The sequence below is a fragment of the Pituophis catenifer genome, unplaced genomic scaffold, assembly GCF_029215685.1.
Source record: "Pituophis catenifer annectens isolate HBS135680 unplaced genomic scaffold, rPitCat1.0.hap2 SCAF_13, whole genome shotgun sequence".
Taxonomy (NCBI): domain Eukaryota; kingdom Metazoa; phylum Chordata; class Lepidosauria; order Squamata; family Colubridae; genus Pituophis; species Pituophis catenifer.
Window position 1 is genome coordinate 6605169 of NW_027256893.1, and position 19388 is coordinate 6624556.

The 19388-nt window shown below is 42.8% G+C and overlaps 1 protein-coding gene across 1 annotated transcript in view; it reads left to right on the top strand.

Moving 5' to 3' along the window:
* Nucleotides 1–489: 489 nt before the first annotated feature.
* Nucleotides 490–19388, top strand: part of NUP93 (nucleoporin 93) — a 152080-nt gene continuing 133181 nt past the window's right edge. The window contains exon 1 of the mRNA XM_070953254.1: nt 490–535. The gene's annotated coding sequence lies outside the window, so the exon portion shown is untranslated. The remainder of the gene's footprint in view (nt 536–19388) is intronic.

A 19388-nucleotide genomic window follows, 5' to 3' on the forward strand; every position in this document is an offset into this window, starting at 1 on the left:
AGGACTACCTATAATCAGTGATTGGCTTTTTGGCCTGACTTTAATGCAAGTTTTATTCTTCCTTTTTGCAGGTGGGTTTTCCATCAGTTACCAACCCGCTCCCTCCCCTTCTTGGATTTTTCATGGCCACCGAATGGAAGCTGTACGGCCTCCTGTTTCCATAGCAACGAAGCCTTGCTAGTCGTGATTTAGGGAGGCGTCTGACGCCCGCCACCCAGATCTCATTCTGCCCACACGCCGGGAAAGAACACAAAAGAAAGAAAGATCCACACAAAGGAAAGAAAGAAAGAAAGAAAAAAAACCCAAGCATTTCCAACGTTAAGCCAGTCTCATTTTTATTTCGTATTATTCGTGCGCCCTATTTCCCCCCCCTACCATCCCTCCCCCTCTAGCGTCATAAGGGTGTGGGCGGGGCCCGCTTGGCGCGCCGCCGCAAGGGCTGATGGGAGAAACCGGATTCTCCACCAATCGTTGCGCGCGGCGGGCAGCGGCGCGCCGTCGACGTGAGAGCGCCGCCGGCGGAACCAGGGGCACGGTAAGTGTGGCCGCGTCGAGTTCAGAACACGCGGCTCTTTTGCCGAGCCTGTTGGATCATCTTCCCTCGGGCTTCCCGGAATGCAACGCCTTAGCTCGACGCCTTAGCCCTTAAGGGGGGTGTGTCCATTTTTTTCCCCTTTCCTTTCTGCAAAGCAGCTTCCTTTACTCTTTTGGACTTCATCTCCCAGAATTCCCTAAGCGGTAAAGCCAATGGCTGAGCGGTGCAGGGAATTCTGGGAGCTGAAGTCCAAAAAAAAAAAGCATATGGAGGAAAAAGAAGGCGTGGGTTGGATTTTGCCTGCCATATGAAGGAGCACAGCCCCGCTTTTTAATTTTGCTGGGACCCCCCCTTCTCCCCATGCAGGTGCCTGACACTCCCAGAGGCTTGTTTCTCTTAGGAGTCCCAGAAGCTGGAAGGGGTCCTTTTTGGTACCCAGAAATGGAGGTTTAATTTGGGCTAATATTTCCCTTGACTTTTGTCATCTGGCTGACTAGCATTTAAAACGCCCTTTCTCAAACTTGGCAAATTTAAAGGCATGTGGATTGTCAATTGTATGCCGCCCTGAGTCTTCGGAGAGGGGCGGCATACAAATTGAATAAATAAATAAATAAATTTCCAGAATTTCCCAGCCAGCATATCATAACCAATCTGAAGTGATGTAGGGTTTCCTGCCTAAGCAGGGGGTTGGACTAGAAGACTCCAAGGTCCCTCCCAACTCTGTTGTTATATAGAATAGATTATAATTTTTTTATTGGCCAAGTGTGATGGGACACACAAGGAATTTATTTGTCTTTGGTGCATACGCTCTCAGTGTACATAAAAGATACATTCGTCAAGAATCATAAGATACAACACTTAATGATAGTCATAGGGTACAAATAAGCAATCGGGAAACAATATCAATATTAATCGTAAGGATACAAGCAACAAAATTACAGTCATGCAGTCATAAGTGGGAGGAGATGGGTGATAGGTGAGAAGATTAATAGCAATGCAGCCTAATGTGAATAATTTGACAGTGTTGAGGGAATTATTTGTTTAGCAGAGTGATGGCGTTTGGGAAAAAACTGTTCTTGTGTCTAGTTGTTCTGGTGTGCAGTGCTCTATAGCGTCGTTTGGAGGGTAGGAGTTGAAACAGTTTATGTCCAGGATGTGAGGGGGTCTGTAAATTACCTGTGTTTCCCCAAAAATAAGACCCTTTTTTATATTTTATTGAACCCTGTAATAAGCGCTTGGCCTTATTGCCATGTGCTCAAAAGCCCCATTGGGCTTATTATCAGGGGATGTCTTATTTTGGGAGAAACAGGGTATTATATTATATATTACATAGCATAGCTGGGGAATACTGGGAGTTAAAGACCACGTGTTTTAAAATTGCCAAATTTGAGAAATGCCGATTTCGAAGAAGAGCATCCTTACCTGGAAGGGCCATTCTGCTGTTAACTGATTATGAGAGTATTAATTGGGACCAAGTCCCATTAAATTCAGTAAACCACTTTTCTGATCGATAGGTTTGTGCTGTAGAACCTTTAAGTATATTGTAATTGGTGGACCTTTGCTCCTTGGTTTTCCACAAATTCTTATTTAAGTTGGTATCCATGTTTATATCTCACCTTGATTTGTACAAACAAAACAGGACACTGTATATATATACTGCTCTTGCTTCCTTTTCCCCCCCATAACAACAATCATGTGAAATGGGTTTAGTAGACTGAGATTGAAAGACTGGCCCAAAGTCAACCTTGCCAGCTTTGTACTTAAAGGAGGACTAGAAATCACGGTTTCCTAATTTCTAGTCCAGCACCTTAACTATTGTACCGCAATGGTTCTACATGCAGAAAGGTGCCAAATTTAATAACTGGCTTTTCCAATTTAAAATGATCAGATAACTGATGGTGAATAAACCTTGCTGGAGACCCTGAAGAGCATGACTCATTCGGGACAAGCATGAATGACGTGGGAAAATAGAAGAATTGCTATTCTTCTTTGAATGTATAATTTTTCTAGTTAGCCTTCATCGGTTTCTTCTGGTTAAATGCATGTATGGTTTCAGTCCTAAGCATCTGCCTAATAAATAGGACCACGCTGCAAATCTGCAGACCCCTATAAACTTAATGTTCATTTTTAAAAAGAACTTTAAATAGGCTGGATCAAGGCTACGCCTCTCCATTTTGGCATTCTTTTCCTGTAATTCCTGGTCTCGGGAGCCAGAATTTCTATGTACAATACACAACAAATGTAATCAATAATTGATGCAATGACTCCAGTTTTGTGGGTTAACACAATAAAATGATCTATAAATGAACTATGCAGATTGGATTTATAGAGTGGTTAGCCTTAAAAGTGGTTGGCTAATTTGTGGTTCTGAATGTTGTGAGAATACAGCACCCTGAATGTGCTAAAATGATCCAGATTTTGAAATACCGGTAGGCCTGGGAAGATAGGTAATTCTGAGACAGTCTGCCATTCATTCTAACCAAGTTCAGGGATTTTGGAGGTTTTTTGGGGGTGGTTGGGGAAATCAAGGCAGTCGTACGGATATGTCAAATTACACTCCCAAAGAAATACGTGATAGAAATTGAACTAATAATTTTCTTCTACAGCAAAAGAACTTCATAAAGCATTTTTTTTGCACAAATACGTTTTGTACATTGTGATGAATTTCAGATTGCTGGAGTTAAACAATTCATTTTCCAATATTTTGATAGGAGCTTTTCTCTGCGAGAGCTGGTTTGTTTCTGCTCGCATGCCTTTGGTGTCTAATATTGAAGCCCACATTATTAATTAGGAAGCTTTTAAACATTGTTTTTAGGGCAGATGGTTTGAATTCTCTTGGACTATAAGGAATATAGATTTGCTCTTATTAATGCATGAAGATCTGTGTGGTTAGGAGATAAATAGCTTCAGAAAACAGTACATAGGATCAACAGTCTATTTTTCTTCTTCTTGGGCACAGGGATATGCATTCGAGTTACACAGGGTCATTTTTTAAAAAAACTACTTGGGCTTGTTTGCATTGCAAATACGCATCAACTGCTGGCGATTATACATGTCCACTAGATAGGCCTGCATTGCAGAGCTGAATTCTGATGAATCCTAAATTACGTGGGCAATGCGTAGTGTTTTATAGAATGCCTACCTTCCCTTTTCATCACGGCAAACTGGTTGGTTGGTATGTGTCGTCTCGTTATTTTTCTTTGACGGTTCTTTATAAATTGGGAAGTTTAGTATTTCAGATGCAACCCACTTCCCGAATCGGGATTTGAAAGACACGTGACACTATATAACTAACATTACCTTTTGTGAATGATAGGCACAATTCATTTTATTGTTGGGTTTCCTTCAAGAACTCAAGGCATTGAACTCTCCCTCCTCCCATTTCCCCCTAAAAGCAGCTCTGTGAGTTGGATTGGGCTGAAAGAGAATGGCCTATCCAAAGTCACCCAGTAAGCTTCCATGCTTGGGTTTATGGTTAGGTGTCCTGGTTAGAAGTCCATGGGAGACATTCCATGGTTGAGTCTCTTAAATGCTATTCCAGGGGCCTCCAAACTTGGCAACCTTAAGACTTGTGGACTTCAACTCCCATGGCTGAGTGGGGAATTGTGGGAGTTGAAGTCCACAAGTCTTAAAGTTGCTAAGTTTGGAGGTAAAGGTAAAGGTTCCCCTCGCACATATGGGCTAGTTGTTCCCGACTCTAGGGGGCGGTGCTCATCTCCGTTTCAAAGCCGAAGAGTCAGCGCTGTCCGAAGACGTCTCCGTGGTCATGTGGCCGGCATGATTCAACGCCAAAGGCACACGGAACGCTGTTACCTTCCCACCAAAGGTGGTCCCTATTTTTCTACGTGCATTTTTTACGTGCTTTCGAACTGCTAGGTTGGCAGAAGCTGGGACAAGTAACAGGAGCTCATCCCGTTACGCGGCACTAGGGATTCGAACCACTGAACTGCTGACTTTTCAATCAACAAGGTCAGCGTCTTAGATACTGAGCCACCGCGTCCAAGTTTGGAGACCCCTTTGTTATTCTAACACCTGAACTACAGCACACCATCCTTCACTTTACCTGTAATTTAACAGAATAATAAAGTTGGAAGGTAGCTTGGAGGTCTTCCAAGGAAGTCCAATCCCCTGCTCAAGCAGGAGACCCTATACCCGTGATGGCGAACCTATGGCACACGTGCTATAGGTGGCACACGGGGCAATATCGGTGGGCATGCGAGCTTTGCCCTAGCTGAGTTCCAGCGCACATGTGCGTGCCAGCCAGCTAATTTTCGGGCCCACCGGAAGTCAGGAAACTGGCTGTTTTTGTTGTGTGTGTGTGTGGGGGGGGAAGGCTGTTTTCGCCCTCCCCAGGCTCCTAGAAAAGCTCTGGAGCCTGGGGAGGGCAAAAAATGGGCCTACCGGGCCCACCATGCCATCGCGTGCCAAAAACAGGGGGAGTGCAGGGAGGTCACGTGCGCATGCATGGGGTGTGTGTGTCAAGGCGCATTGAATGACGGGTGTGGGCATGCGTGCGCATGACCCCCCCCACACTCCCCCCACTTTTGGCACGTGACGGCAAAAAGGTTAGCCCTCACTGCCCTATACCATTCGAAACAAATGGCTGTCCAGTTTCTTCTTAAAAGTGATGGAGCACCCACAACTTCTGAAGGCAAGTTGTTCTACTGGTTAATTGTTTTCACTGTTAGGAAGTTTCTCCTTAGTTCTAGGATGGCTCTCTCTTTGATGAGCTTCCATGCATTACTTCTTGTCTTGCCTTCTGGTGCTTTGGGAATCGGTTGACCTCCCCTCTTCTTTGTGGCAGCCCCTCAAATATTGGAACACTGTTATCATGTCTCCTGCCTAGTCCTTTTCACTAGACTAGACAAACCCAATTCCTACAACCATTCTTCATATGTTTTTATCATGCGCACATGACCCCCGCGGATGCGCACACATCTCCCACATGCACCCCGCTCCCCCATGCATCCAGAAAATCAACTGGCTGGCGGGAGGTGTGCGCATGCACGATGGAGCTGAGCTGGCCGACAGCTCGCGTGCCTGCAGAGAGGACTCTGCGTGCCAGCTGTGCCATCACGGTTCTAGAGTGTATACCATATTTTTCGGAGTATAAGACGCACCGGAGGATAAGACGAACCTAGCTTTTTTGGTGAGGAAAAGAAGAAAAAGAAATCTCCCTCTGCCTCTGAGCAATTTTGCCTCCTTGCAGCAAACAGCCTGCTTTACTTTCATTTTCGTTTTCAGCATAGCTTGATTAGCAGAAGGGGGAAAAAACACCTGCTCCAGCAATTTACCTCTTTGCAGCAAGCAGCAGAGCCCTGTGCAAAACAGCTGAGAGCAAATCAGCTGAGAGTCGGGAGGCCGATCTAATCAACTTGTGCTAATTAGGCTGTGCTGAAGCTGAAAGGAGCTGTTTTTTCTTGCTGTTTGCTTGCAAGGAGGTAACTGCTGGGAGGCAGAGGCCAAAGGGCGGGGACCAGTGGGTGGGCGGGGCTACATTCGGTGTATAAGGCGCACCTAAATTTTCACCCCCTTTTAGGGGGGAAAAAGGTGCATTCTTAATACTCTGAAAAATATGGTAATTTGTGGCTGAATGCAAGCAACAATTAGTGACAGATCATCCTTTTTATTTTATTTTTTAACCAAAAAACCCCCCAACAACCTTGCTCTACTTAGATTTTGTATCCTTGTTCGATGGGCATTTGAATTATTTCTTTTCTCTGTCTCTCTCCGATCTGCTCTGCTGCTGTTGTTGCTGCTGCTGTTTTCTCAAATATTCTGGCCTGATGACTCTGCTAATCTTCCCTCTGCTGAACTCGCATCTGTCTGCAGTCTCTTGAATGCAATAAATTCCCTCCCCTCCCCACCCCCATTGTAAAGATCCCACGTCTCTGCACTGATGGCCTGGAAAATATTTGAAAGCTGTCAATTTCAAAGAAAGGTTGTATTTCTCGATCAGCTGGGGGTGGAAATAAACAGCCGTTAGACGACAGGAGCGTGTTCCCTGGGAACAATAGAAACCGAATCGGAGGCTGCTTCGCCACGCCTTCCTTTCCCCAATTCACTCCTGTCTTTTTCAAGTCAACATTAAATCCAAAACTTATCTCTATGCAGGTAGTCCTCGACTTACAACAGTTCCTTTAGCGACCGTTCAAAGTTACAACGGTGCCGAAAAAAAGTGACTTAGGACCGTTTTTCACACTTAATGACCATTGCAGCATTCCCGGGATCAACATTCAGACGCTTATTGAATGTTGACTGACTCCTATTTATGACTCCTATGACTCCTATTTATGACGGTTGCTGCCTCCCAGGGTCAGTCATGCCATCCCCTTTTTGCGACCACCAAGCCAGCAAAGTCAGTGGAGAAGCCAGATTCATTTAATAACCATGTTACTCACTGAACAACTGCCGCGATTCGCTTAGCGACTGTGGCAAAAAAGATCGTAAAATGGGGGCAAAGCTCACTTAACAGCCGTCTTGCTTAGCAACATAAATTTTGGGTTCGATTGTCATAAACGGAGGACTATCTGCATTACAGTGAAGGGAGTTATAATATTTCCGTTTGTTATTTTAAATCCTATATGGGTCTCATACCGATGCCTATCAATATTTTTAAGCCCTACCTAACTTTTTTTTTTTTTTTTTTGAAAAAAGTAATTCTCATTAAGACAACTGGCTCTTTGGAGCGTTCCTAACAAATGGATTTTTATTTATTGTATTTATTTATTATTGGTTCGATTTATATGCCGCCCTTTTCCGGAGACTCAGGGCGGCTTACAATGCATTAAGCAATAGCCTTCATACTTTTGTATATACCTGCTTAGTAGGGCTTTCGGCCCCCCCTAAGCGGTGTTCTTTTTTATACAAAGTCAGCTTATTGCCCCCACAAACTGGGTCCTCATTTTACCTACCTCGAAAGGATGGAAGGCTGAGTCAACTTTGAGCCTGGTGAGATTTGAACTTGCAGTAATTGCAGGCAGCTGGTGTTACTTAACAGTGCTTTAATCTGCTGCGCCACCAAGGCTCTTGTCAATCCAAGACAAGGATTCTGGACTTTGATGGGAGAACCGAGACATTTTCAAGTCGTTAATAGCATTTCTAGTACCGTCATGCAGGTTTGAGCAGTGATTGTTACCCTTTAAAATAAAAAGAAAGTAATAGCATTCCCATTTTTACAGGTTGGAAACTCATAGGCTGGATACGCCCAGATATCTGATTTCCAGATCAATTCCTTACCTTATGTTCCAGCCTTTTGTTTCCACCACGCATTGGTGGAAACCAATACTGCATCCAATTCTCATCACCACAGTACAAAAAATAAAAATAAAAATGCTGAGACTCTAGAAAGAGTGCAGAGAAGAACAACAACAAAGATAAGGGGTCTGGAGCCTAAATCGTACGAGGAACTTTTAAGGCTGGGGTCAGCAACCTGCGGCTCTGGAGCCGCATGTGGCTCTTTCATCCCTCTGCTGCAGCTCCCTGTCACTCAAAATATGCATCACAACTGCCAATGTGCGACACCCATCGACGCGCAATTTATTAAGCTTTTCAATCCCCGGTAGGCCAATCATGGATAAATCCAAGAAAAGAAAAGTTTCAGAAGAAAACAGAATCTTTAATTCAACTATATATGCTAGTCTTGTGGCCGCTCAGGAAATAGTCAGGTACAGGAAGAGTTTTGTGGCTCCCGGTGTTTTCTTTTCTGTGGGAAATGGGTCCAAATGCCTCAGTGTTTAAAGTTGCCGACCCCTGGTTTAAGGGAACTAGGTATGTCTAACAAAGAGAAGGACCAGGGGTGAGATGATAGCAATCTTCCAGTATATGAGGGGCAGTCACAGAGAAGAAAGATTTGATCTATTCTCCAGAGCACTTGAGGGCAGGGCAAGAAGATGACCAAAGAGAGCTCCAGCCTAGAACTAAGGAGAAATTTCCTGACAGAGAGAACAATTTACTCAGTGGAATGGCTTTCTTCCAGAAGTTTTGGGTGCTGCGTCACTGGAGGTTTTTAAAAAGAGACTGGACAGTCATTAGTCTAGAATGATATAGGAGTTCCTGCTGTGGGTAACCTTCCCACCTTAATATTCTATATTCTGTTCCGTTTCTTCCAACGACTTTGCTAGATCAGATGCCTTGAATGAGTTTGCATTGATTTGGGCAGCTCCTCTTCAATTTGTTGTCTTTTTCACACTCACATCTAATATCTGTAAGGTGTAGGGTCTCCTGTTTGGGGAGTGGGGGTTGGACTAGATCAGGAGTCAGCAACCTTAAACACTCAAAGAGCCATTTGGACCCGTTTCCCACAGAAAATAAAACACCGGGAGCCACAAAACCCTTTCCATGCCTGACTATTTCCTGAGCGGCCATAAAACGAGCATATGTAGTTGGATTAAACATTCTGTTTTCTTCAGAAACTTCTTTTCTTGGATTTATCCATGATTAACTGCCCCCAGAGATATGAAGAATTCAAGACCTCGGTGCCTTCCGCCGTGCCCTGAAGACCTTTCTTTTTCAGCAAGCCGGGCTGGCTTAACACTTTTTAAAATGTTTTTTTAATATGTTTTGTTACTGTTTTTTTAACCTGGGGCCAAACTTATATATATCTTTTTAAATTGTTTTAATGTTTGTATTTATGTTTTTTTTACCTTGGCTTTACACCGCCCTGAGTCCTTCGGGAGAAAGGCGGTCTATAAATGTGAGTAATAAAAATAAATAAATAAATAAATTAGCCTACCGGGGTCGAAAAGCCCAATAAATCGCGTGCCAGGCGGGTCTCGCGCATTGGTGGTTGTGACACATATTTTGAGCGTCAGGAAGCTGCAGCACAGGGATGAAAGAGCCACATGCGGCTCCAGAGCTATGGGTTGCAGACCCCTGGACTAGATCTACAAGGACCCTTCCAACTCTGTTAATCTAATCTAATCTAATCTAATCTAATCTAATCTAATCTAATCGTAATTCTATGCAGTTCTAGGAATATGCTCACCAATCCATGCACAGGTTTATTGTTTAGCCTCATGGAAGATAGTATGTTACCCTAACATCAAAAGAATCAGTTCAGAATGCGGTACAGCCCTTTCCCCCCTCCACGTAATAACAGTCCTACTGGATCAGATCAAAAGCCATCTTAGATCAGCATTTTATTTCTCACATGACAAAACTGGTGCTTGCAAGCATCAAATCAAGATATACCTTTCTTTCACCATTGTTTCCCTGTAATTTATATTTGGAGTGATGTTGCAAAGCTGGAAAATAATATCGGGTCTCGGGATTCTGACTTCAGAATGTATGTGAGAAGTAGCTTGTGCATCCCTCCTGAACTAATCTATGAAAAAGTTTAAATATATATATTTAAATACATATAAATATATTTTGAGTTATACACAGTTACGAACTCCGTTATCTTAGAATATGAGATCGATGTAGTTTGGAAGCAAGCAATCTCCAAACCAAATTTTTATTTATAAGTAACCTAATCCCTTTTTTTTCTTCCTCATGTATCCTTCCTAACTACCCCGACGTTGTCAATTTAGTTTTGAATATTTGCCACACCGATTTCCGTGTGCTGGTTAATGACCGCAATCAGGTTTTTCATTTGATTTATACTAACAATTTAATTTTATTACTTTTGTCTCACGAATCATGTGTCCATTCTACAAATAAAGCAGAAGGTGGGATAATTGTAGGATGTAGCATAAAGTGTTCTGAGGATGGTTGATTGCATTGCTTTGTCCAGTTTGATTTTGCTTTCAAGTATATCTGAGGGCAGGGGGTCATCCTAAAATACTAATTTGCATCAAAAGTGATTAATTCTGCCTTTTCAGGCTGCTCAAGATTATTGGGCTGAAATTTGGTTATGAAGAACCAAATAGTGACAACATAATTTTCTGCTACTTTTCAGCAGACAACAAAATAATAACCTACGCTGATAGAAAGCTTTTAGATAGGCTCAATAAAGCTAGAAGAAGGATAGTCAATTAAACAGACATATGGGGGAAGCCAGCACTGACCCACTCCTTAAATCATTCTCTGCTAGAACACTTTTTAAAAAATCTTGACTCCAGCTCAGAACTCGGTGAGCCTTTGGGTTAATTTATATTTGGGTATTTATGGAACTGACCCTGTTTGCTAGCAGCACAATGCATTTTTTTTTTAAAAAAAAATAAAATTAGTTCAATGTACCCTGTCCCAATTTAGTGCTTGAATTAAATCTCCTGCAGTTTGCTCGTTTGTTACGTGCCAACTAATATATTGTTGACCCAAAGTGGTATACAATATCATGATAATCCACTGTTAAAACACTCACAACATTGCGTTTGCCAGCTTTTATCTTTATTTTGTAAGTCTCACAGCATTGCAAGTTGGGCAGGGTACAAATTTGACGGGTTACTTTTATGATTAAAAGCCCATAATAAAAAATAATTTTTAATTTATTTCTGTTTGTTTATTATCCTGCCTTTATTATTATTATTATTTTTTTACAAATATGGGCAGTCTTTGAGTTACAGCCACAATTGAGCCCAAAGCTTCTGTTGCTAAGCAAAACATTTCTTAAGTGATTTTTTGCCCCCTTTTTACAACCTTTTTTTGCCACGGTTATTAAGTGAATCACTGCAGTTCTTCAGTTAGTAACCCGGTCGTTAAGTGAATCTGGCTTCCCCATTAACTTTGCTTTCCGGAAAGTTGCAAAAGGTGATCACATGACCCTGGGACATTGCAACCGTCATAAATATGAGTCAGTTACCAAACGTTGGAATTTTGATCACTTGTACAGTTAGTCCAACAGTTCGCTTAATGACCGTTTGAAGTTACAACGGCACTGAAAAAAGTAACTTATGACCATTTTTCACACTTCAGCATGATTTACAGTCAGATGCTTGACAACCGACTCACATTTATGACGGTTGCAGTCAGGGGTAAAATGCTCCTGGTTCGGACCGGATCGCCTGATCCAGTAGCAATGGTGGCGGGTGGTTCGGAGAACCAGTAGCAAAAATCCCTGCCCCCCCCATGCCCAGCTGAGCCGCGCAATCATCAGAGGCTTTTTTTTTTTTAATTTTTAAAAGCATTTTTTCTACAACCTCTTTGGCCGAAAAAAATGCTTTCAGAAGTAAAAAAAAAAAAACCTTTGATGATCGCATGGCTCAGCTGGGATCGTCAGAGCCTTTTAAAAGCATTTTTTTCTGCAACCTCTTGGCCGAAGAGGTGGTAAAAAAAAATGCTTTGAAAAGTCTCTGACGATCCCAGCTGAGTTGCCTGATCGGCAGAGGCTTTTCAAAGCATTAGAAAAAATGCTTTGAAAAGTTAAAAAAAAAAAAAAAGTTGGCCACGCCCACCCAGTCACATTACCCCCCCCACCAAGCCACGCCCACAGAACCAGTAGTAACAAATTTTACATTTCACCCCTGGTTGCAGGGTCCCAGGGTCACATTTTTGCAACCTTCTGCCTACCCAAGTCAATGGGGAAGCCAAGTTCACTTAACAACCATGTGACTAATTTAACAACTGCAGCGATCCACTTAACGTGCCAAAAAAAAAAAAGTCGTAAAATGGGGCAAAAGTCATCCTTACAAATTTCTCACTTAGCCACCTAAATTCTGGGCTCCATGGTGGTCGTATGTCGAGGACTACCTGTGTTCCAAGCTTGGCCTTACTAAGGCTCTGCAAAGCGGTACTTTGCAAAGTACCACTTTAGAACTTCGCGGGAATGCACACGGTGACTAAACAAAACTGTTGCACGTCGAGTCTACCTGCGGTTGGATAAGTTGTGCAGGCAGCCTGAGTCGCAGCCATTCTGCATCTCCCAACTTCCCTTGAATCCTCTCTGACATTGTGCTGGCTTGATCGTTCCAGCTTCCACTCTAATTTGGCCGATTTGCAGCCACTTCCCCAGGGCCGCCTTTTTTAAAAAAAGCGAGCGAGTGAGCGCCCTGGCAGAAACGAAAACCCCGAAAAGTGTTTTCGCTGTGCTCTGCCTTCTTTGTTGTCGTTTGTCGTCTCTCGCTCTCGCTCTATGTGAAGTTTGCTGCTGTGGAGCCACTGTTGTTCCAGCGTGGTGGCAGCGAATGAAAATAAAATAAAATAAAAATAAAATAAAAGAGAGTTCAGTCGGATCAAAGCGGCATCTGCCGTTCTCGCAGTCACAGACAGACGCACTGCTGCTTCCGAAATTGGCAGGCGCAACCTTATCGGAGCGAGAATACGACTGCTTTGGACGCTGTCTGCCAGCAGAGGCTGTTGCTCTTTGCCAGAGGAGGGAAACAAGCTTGCACCGAGAGGCCGAGCCTTACTACTGCATTGCAGGGCATAAAAATGCTTTTTCTCCATGGCTGGGCTCCCCTCCCTGTCTTTCTGTCTCCCATCGCACATGCTGTTTATTGGCTTATCGAAGGCTGCCGGTGGTTAATGCTTCCAAGTATGCTGGTGTGCGTTGAGGGGAAGATTCATGAGATCTCCCGTTACTTGGCGCCGGCCTGATCTTTGCAGTTGGATGTCTGCGTGACATTTCTGGGAAGGGAATACGTACGTTTTGGCCTTCCCCTTGACAAAAATAACCTATCGTGGAGAACGGAGGCCTGTTCGTTTGTGTAACAGAGGCCGTGTACGTTTCTGTGAAGTTCGAAAGGGGTACTTACGAAGACTTAGTGAGACTACACTTTGGAATTCGGCATCCAGTTCTGTTCACCACAATGTGAAAAAGATGTTGGGATTCTGGAAAGAGTGCAGAGAAGAGCGACAAAAATGATTAGGGGACTGGAGGCTAAAACATACGAAGAATGGTTGCAGGAACTGGGTACGTCTAGTTGAATGAGAATCAGGACTAGGGGAGACATGATAGCAGTCTTCCAATATTTGAGGGGCTCCTACAAAGAAGAGGGAGTCAAGCTATTCTCCAAAGCCCCTGAGGGCAGGACAAGAAGCAACGGGTGGAAACAAATCGAAGAGAGAAGCAACTTAGAACTAAGGAGAAATTTCCTGATAGTGAGAACAATTAATCAGTGGAACAACTTGCCATGATAGCAGTCTTCCAATATTTGAGGGGCTCCTACAAAGATTGGGGTGGTGGTGGATTTTTTAGAAGAAATTGTGATTGGATTACTTAAATTTCTGGCCAAACATCTTGTCTGCCAGTCATTCTTCAAATATTGTAAGAATTTCAAGCATAGTTGAACTAGTTTGTAAGTGAGCTTTGGAGCTTTGGAAAGGGAAACCAAATAGTTTGCAACATTTCTGATCTTTCTGGATCAGGCCTGAATGCCTGAAGGTAAAATACAGATAGTCCTCAACTTATAACCAAAATTTATTGTTATTAAGCAGAGAGTTGTTAAGCGGGTTTTGTTCCCCTTTTATGACATTTCTTGCCGCAATTCTTAAGTGAATTGCTGCCGTTATTAAGTTAGTAACCTGATTGTTAAGTGAATTTGGCTTCCCATTAACTTTACTTGTCAGAAGGTCGCAAAAGATTTGGCTAGTCCAGGGTCAGCAACCTGCGGCTCTGGAGCCGCATGTGGCTGTTTCACCCCTCTGCTGCGGCTCCCTGACACTCAAAATATGCGTCACAACCGCCAATGTGCAATACCCGCCGGCACGTGATTTATTGAGCTTTTCGACCCCCGGTAGGCCAACCATGGATAAATCCAAGAAAAGAAAAGTTTCAGAAGAAAACAGAACGTTTAATTCAATTACATATGCTAGTTTTGTGGCCGCTCAAGAAATAGTCAGGCACGGGAAGGATTTTGTGGCTCCCGGTGTTTTCTTTTCTGTGGGAAACGGGTCCAAATGGCTCTTTGAGTGTTTAAGGTTGCAGATCTCTGGGCTAGTCTAAAGAAAAGAAAAATTAAGGGTGACATGATAGTAGTATTCCAGTATTTGAGGGGCTGCCACAAAGAAGAGGGGGTCACATTGTTCTCCAGAGCACCAAAAGGCAAGATGAGAAACAATGGATGGAAACTAACCAAGGAGAGAAGCAACCTAGGACTAAGGAGAAATTTCCTAACGGTGAGAGCAATCAACCAATGGAACAACTTGTCTTCAGAAATTGTGGGTGCTCCATCACTGGAGGCTTTCCAAAAGAGACTGGACAACCATTTATCTGAAATGGTGGAAAGGTCTTCCGTTCGAACAGGGGTTGGACTAGAAGACCTCCAAGGTCCCTTCTGACTCTTATTATCCTATTTTCTGTATACAGCATCCAATAAGCAGATGGCAGATTTCTGTAGAGTCCCTGGCTGCCAGGAAAGGGCCATGCTACCCAAAGATATAGAGCTGATTTTACATTTATTATGGTAATATCCATTATCTTTAGCAGATGACTTTTCGACCATTTCTGTAGCTTGATGAGCTTTGGGCTTCTATGCTCCTGGCCAAATATCCACGCTATGCAAATCGGGGGTGGAAAGCTGAAGAAAATCCTCTTTTGAGTCTGAGATACAAATATATTTATGGACAGTTTCATGCTAACGTTTACCTAAACATTATTTCCTTAAAAAAAGTAATAATCAGTACAGGTCGTCCTTGACTCAGGACTGCAATTGAGCCCAAAATTTCTACTGCTAAGTGAGACAGTTGTTAAATGAGTTTTGCCCCATTTTACAACCTTTCTTGCCTCGATTGTTAAGTGAATCCCTGCAGTTGTTAAGCTAGTAACACAGTTGTTAAGTGAATTTGGCTTCCCCGTTGACTTTGCTTGTTGGAAGGGTGCAAAAAGGAGGGGTCTCATGTCCCCTGGACACTGTCATAAATATGAATCAGTTGCCCAGCGTCCACATTTTGATTATGTGACCATGTGGGATGCTGCAATGGTTATAAGTGTGAAAAAAACGATCATAAGTCACCTTTTTCAGTGCCGTCCAGTGGTGGGTTCCTCCAGGTTCCACCCGGTTCTGCCAAGCCGGTAGCAGTGACGATATGACGTCACCGAACTGGTTCTGCCCCCCCTCCCCCACATTATTCTTATCTTTTATTTGGCCCCACCCCCAATCTATTGCTGCCTCCTGAGTCCTAGCTGATCGGCTAGAGGGAAAAAAAACTGTTTAAACTCTTGCTGCGGGGCTTCAAAGGGCCACCCTACAGCTGATCAGTGTTAAAAGGCAGTGTGGTGGTAGACCAGTGCGCTCGAAAAACAAATGGGTAGACTGGTGCCTGCAAAAATAAATGGGTAGACTAGTGCCTCCAAAAACAAATTAGTAGACCGGTGCCTCCAAAAACAAATGAATAGACCGGTACAGCTCTGCAAGCAGTTAAAAGCCTGGTAGACCAGTACCTCTGCTAAATCCTAAAGAATTGTCACATGACCATCAAGCCACGCCCACAAAATAAGCCACGCCCACAGAACCGGTAGTAAAAAAAATTTAGAACCCACACCTGGTGCCGTCGTAACTTCGAATCGTCTGTTGTAAACCAAGAAGTGCACATCAGACTTTGAGAATGCAGACATCAGACTTGGTTTCAGGGTGGATAAAAATCAATGTTTTTTTAAAAAAAAAATCAAAAAAATCTGATTTTTTTTTTATTTAAATTGGATTTTTTTTTATTTTTATCGCATTTATTTTAATAAAAAACTTTTGGGGTAAAAATCTATCGTAAGATAGTTTTCTATTTAAGATACATCAATAATTTAGTTTATTCAGCATGAAATGGATCTTAGTTATGTAGCATGAGGCTGTATATTCTGCAACACTGGGACTATCGGTGAGTCAACAGTGGGTCAAAAGAGTAGCAGAGATGACAGTTGCTCTTTAAAAATTATGATTTAAATCGAGCTGATTTAAATCAAGCCTTTTTACTAGTGATTTAAGTCATGATTTAAATTGTGATTTAAATCAATTCGATTTAAATCAAATCCACCCTGCTTGGTATGCAGAAAAAGATCCCTACATTGTCCCTACATTTAAATTAAATAGGCACCAGAAAACAAAGAACAACACCAAATGAACTGCTCGGAGAAGTTTCTTTCTTGCCGTTTATCCAGAGACCGGAATCTTGCCAGACTAAAGCACACTCTGCGTAACTGTCAGATAAATACTGCGAAGATTTAGGGAGGATCCCTTCTTGGTCTCTTCCCTGCAGCTGAGCTGCCAGATTCCACCACAGTCATTCCCCACCCCTTGGTCGTTTTTTTTTTTTTTTGGACGCGAAGGAATGTTGTTGGTAAACGGGAGTTTTATACCCACCGCTTACCACCTTGTCTGACTTGTCAAATATGCTTGCGCGGTTCCCAATCTAATCGTGAAATGTTTTCCGTAACACAATGGAGGAGAGAGAGAGAGGCTGGCTGAAACGCCTTGGGAATATTTTCCAAGATTGTCAAATTAGACCCAACTTCACATGACAATAAAGCATCGCCGGAGAAGACAGCGGAAGGGGGGGGGGAACGCGCTGAGGCTGGCTTGGTGAAAATAAAAGCCTCGTAAATTTGGCTTTTAAAGCACTTAGCAGATTGCTGCTTCTTTTGGCACAGCGGCTTCTTCCCTGAGAGTAGTTTGAAGTGACTCCTACGCAGGAATAGATGTGAAAAGTGTTAATATTGGAATTGGAAACCCCCTGGTGGATTTTCTAGAAGAAATTGTGATTGGATTACTAAATTTTCTGGCCAAACTTTTTTGTCTTTCCTCAAATATCGCTAAGAATTTCAAGCATAGCTGAACTCGCTTTTAAGTGAGGTTTGGAGTTTTAGAAATGAAATCTTTCTGGATCAGACTTGGATGCCTAAAGGTAAAATACAGATAGTCCTCAACTTGCAACCACAATTTCTGTTATTAAGCAGACAGCTGTTAAGTGGGTTTAAGCTCCATTTTATGACATTTTTTTCGCCACAGCTGTTAAGTGAATTGCTGCCGTGATTAAGTTAGTGAAGTGAATCTGGCTTTCCCATTGACTTTGCTTGTCAGAAGGTCGCAAGAGGTTTGGCTAGTCTAAAGAAAAGAATTAGGGGGGACACGATAGCAGTGTTCCAGTATTTGAGGGGCTGCCACAAAGAAGAGGAGGGTCACATTGTTCTCCAGAGCACCAAAAGGCAAGATGAGAAACAATGGATGGAAACTAACCAAGGAGAGAAGCAACCTTAGTTCTAGGAGGAATTTCCTAACGGTGAGAACAATTAACCAATGGAATAACTTGCCTTCAGAAGTTGTGGATGCTCCATCACTGGAGGCTTTCCAAAAGAGACCGGACAATCATTTATCTGAAATGATAGAGGGCAGGGGTGAAATGCTCCCAGTTCGGACCGGATCGCCCGATCCGGTAGCAATGGCGGCGGGTGGTTCGGAGAACCGGTAGCAAAAATCCCTGCCCCCCCCTCCATGCCCAGCTGAGCCACGCGATCATCAGAGGCTTTTTTTTTTTTTTTACTTTTAAAAACATTTTTTCTCCGGCTGAAAAAATGCTTTTAAAAGTAAAAAAAAAAAAAAAGCCTCTGATGATCGTGCGGCTCAGCTGGGATCGTCAGAGGCTTTGAAAAGATTTTTTGTACAACCTCTTCGGCCAAAGAGGTTGTAGAAAAAATGCTTTTAAAAGTAAAAAAAAAAAAAAAAAGTTGGTCACGCCCACCCAGTCACATTACCCCCCCCCCCCCACCAAGCCACGCCCACAGAATCGGTAGTAACAGATTTTACATTTCACCACTCGTAGAGGGTCTTCTGTTCAAGCAGCGGTTGGACTAGAAGACCTCCAAGGTCCCTTCCAGATTCTAATCCATACCACTCCACCCCACCCCACGACATTCCACTGTCATATATGCCAGTCATCAAGTGTCCGAATTTTGTTCACAGGGATGCTGCAGTGGTCGTGTGACAAACAGTCATAAGTCACATTTTTCAATGCTGTTGTAACTTGGAACAGTCAGTAAACGAATGATTGTAAGTCAAGGACTACCTGTATGAAAAATCCGCCAATCCTATCACATCCCCTCATGTATGTAGAGCAAACTCAATAGCCCCTAGATGTGGGCGCTAAAAAAAGAGAGGCAGGACCGTGTGTTATATTATGCCATGCTGGCCTTTAATCTTGGTTGATTCTTGAATTTGTACTGTTTTATGTCATGCTGCTATATCCTAGTTTGCTCTTGTGTCATGTTTTTAATATATTTGTATATTGCTTATATACTATGGAGCGTACATAAGTCTTATAAGCTCTATTGCTACTCTGTTTCCCCAAAAATAAGACCTAACCGGAAAATAAATCCTAGCATGATTTTTCAAGATGCTTGTAATATAAACCCTACCCCCAAAATAAGCCCCAGTTAAGATTGTCAGCCAGATGGATGCATTTAGTACCATATTTCCCCCAAAATAAGACCTAACCGGAAAATAAATCCTAGCATGATTTTTCAAGATGCTCGTAATATAAGCCCTATCCCCAAAATAAGCCCCAGTTAAGATTGTCAGCCAGATAGGTGCATTTAGTAGTGTATTTCCCCAAAAATAAGACCTAACCGGAAAATAAATCCTAGCATGATTTTTCAAGATGCTTGTAATATAAACCCTACCCCCAAAATAAGCCCCAGTTAAGATTGTCAGCCAGATGGATGCATTTAGTACCATATTTCCCCAAAAATAAGACCTAACCGGAAAATAAATCCTAGCATGATTTTTCAAGATGCTCGTAATATAAGCCCTATCCCCAAAATAAGCCCCAGTTAAGATTGTCAGCCAGATAGGTGCATTTAGTAGTGTATTTCCCCAAAAATAAGACCTAACCGGAAAATAAATCCTAGCATGATTTTTCAAGATGCTTGTAATATAAACTCTACCCCCCGAAATAAGCCCCAGTTAAGATTGTCAGCCAATGGATACGTTTAGCACCGTATTTCCCCCAAAATAAGACCTAACCAGAAAAATAAGCCCTAATGCGTCTT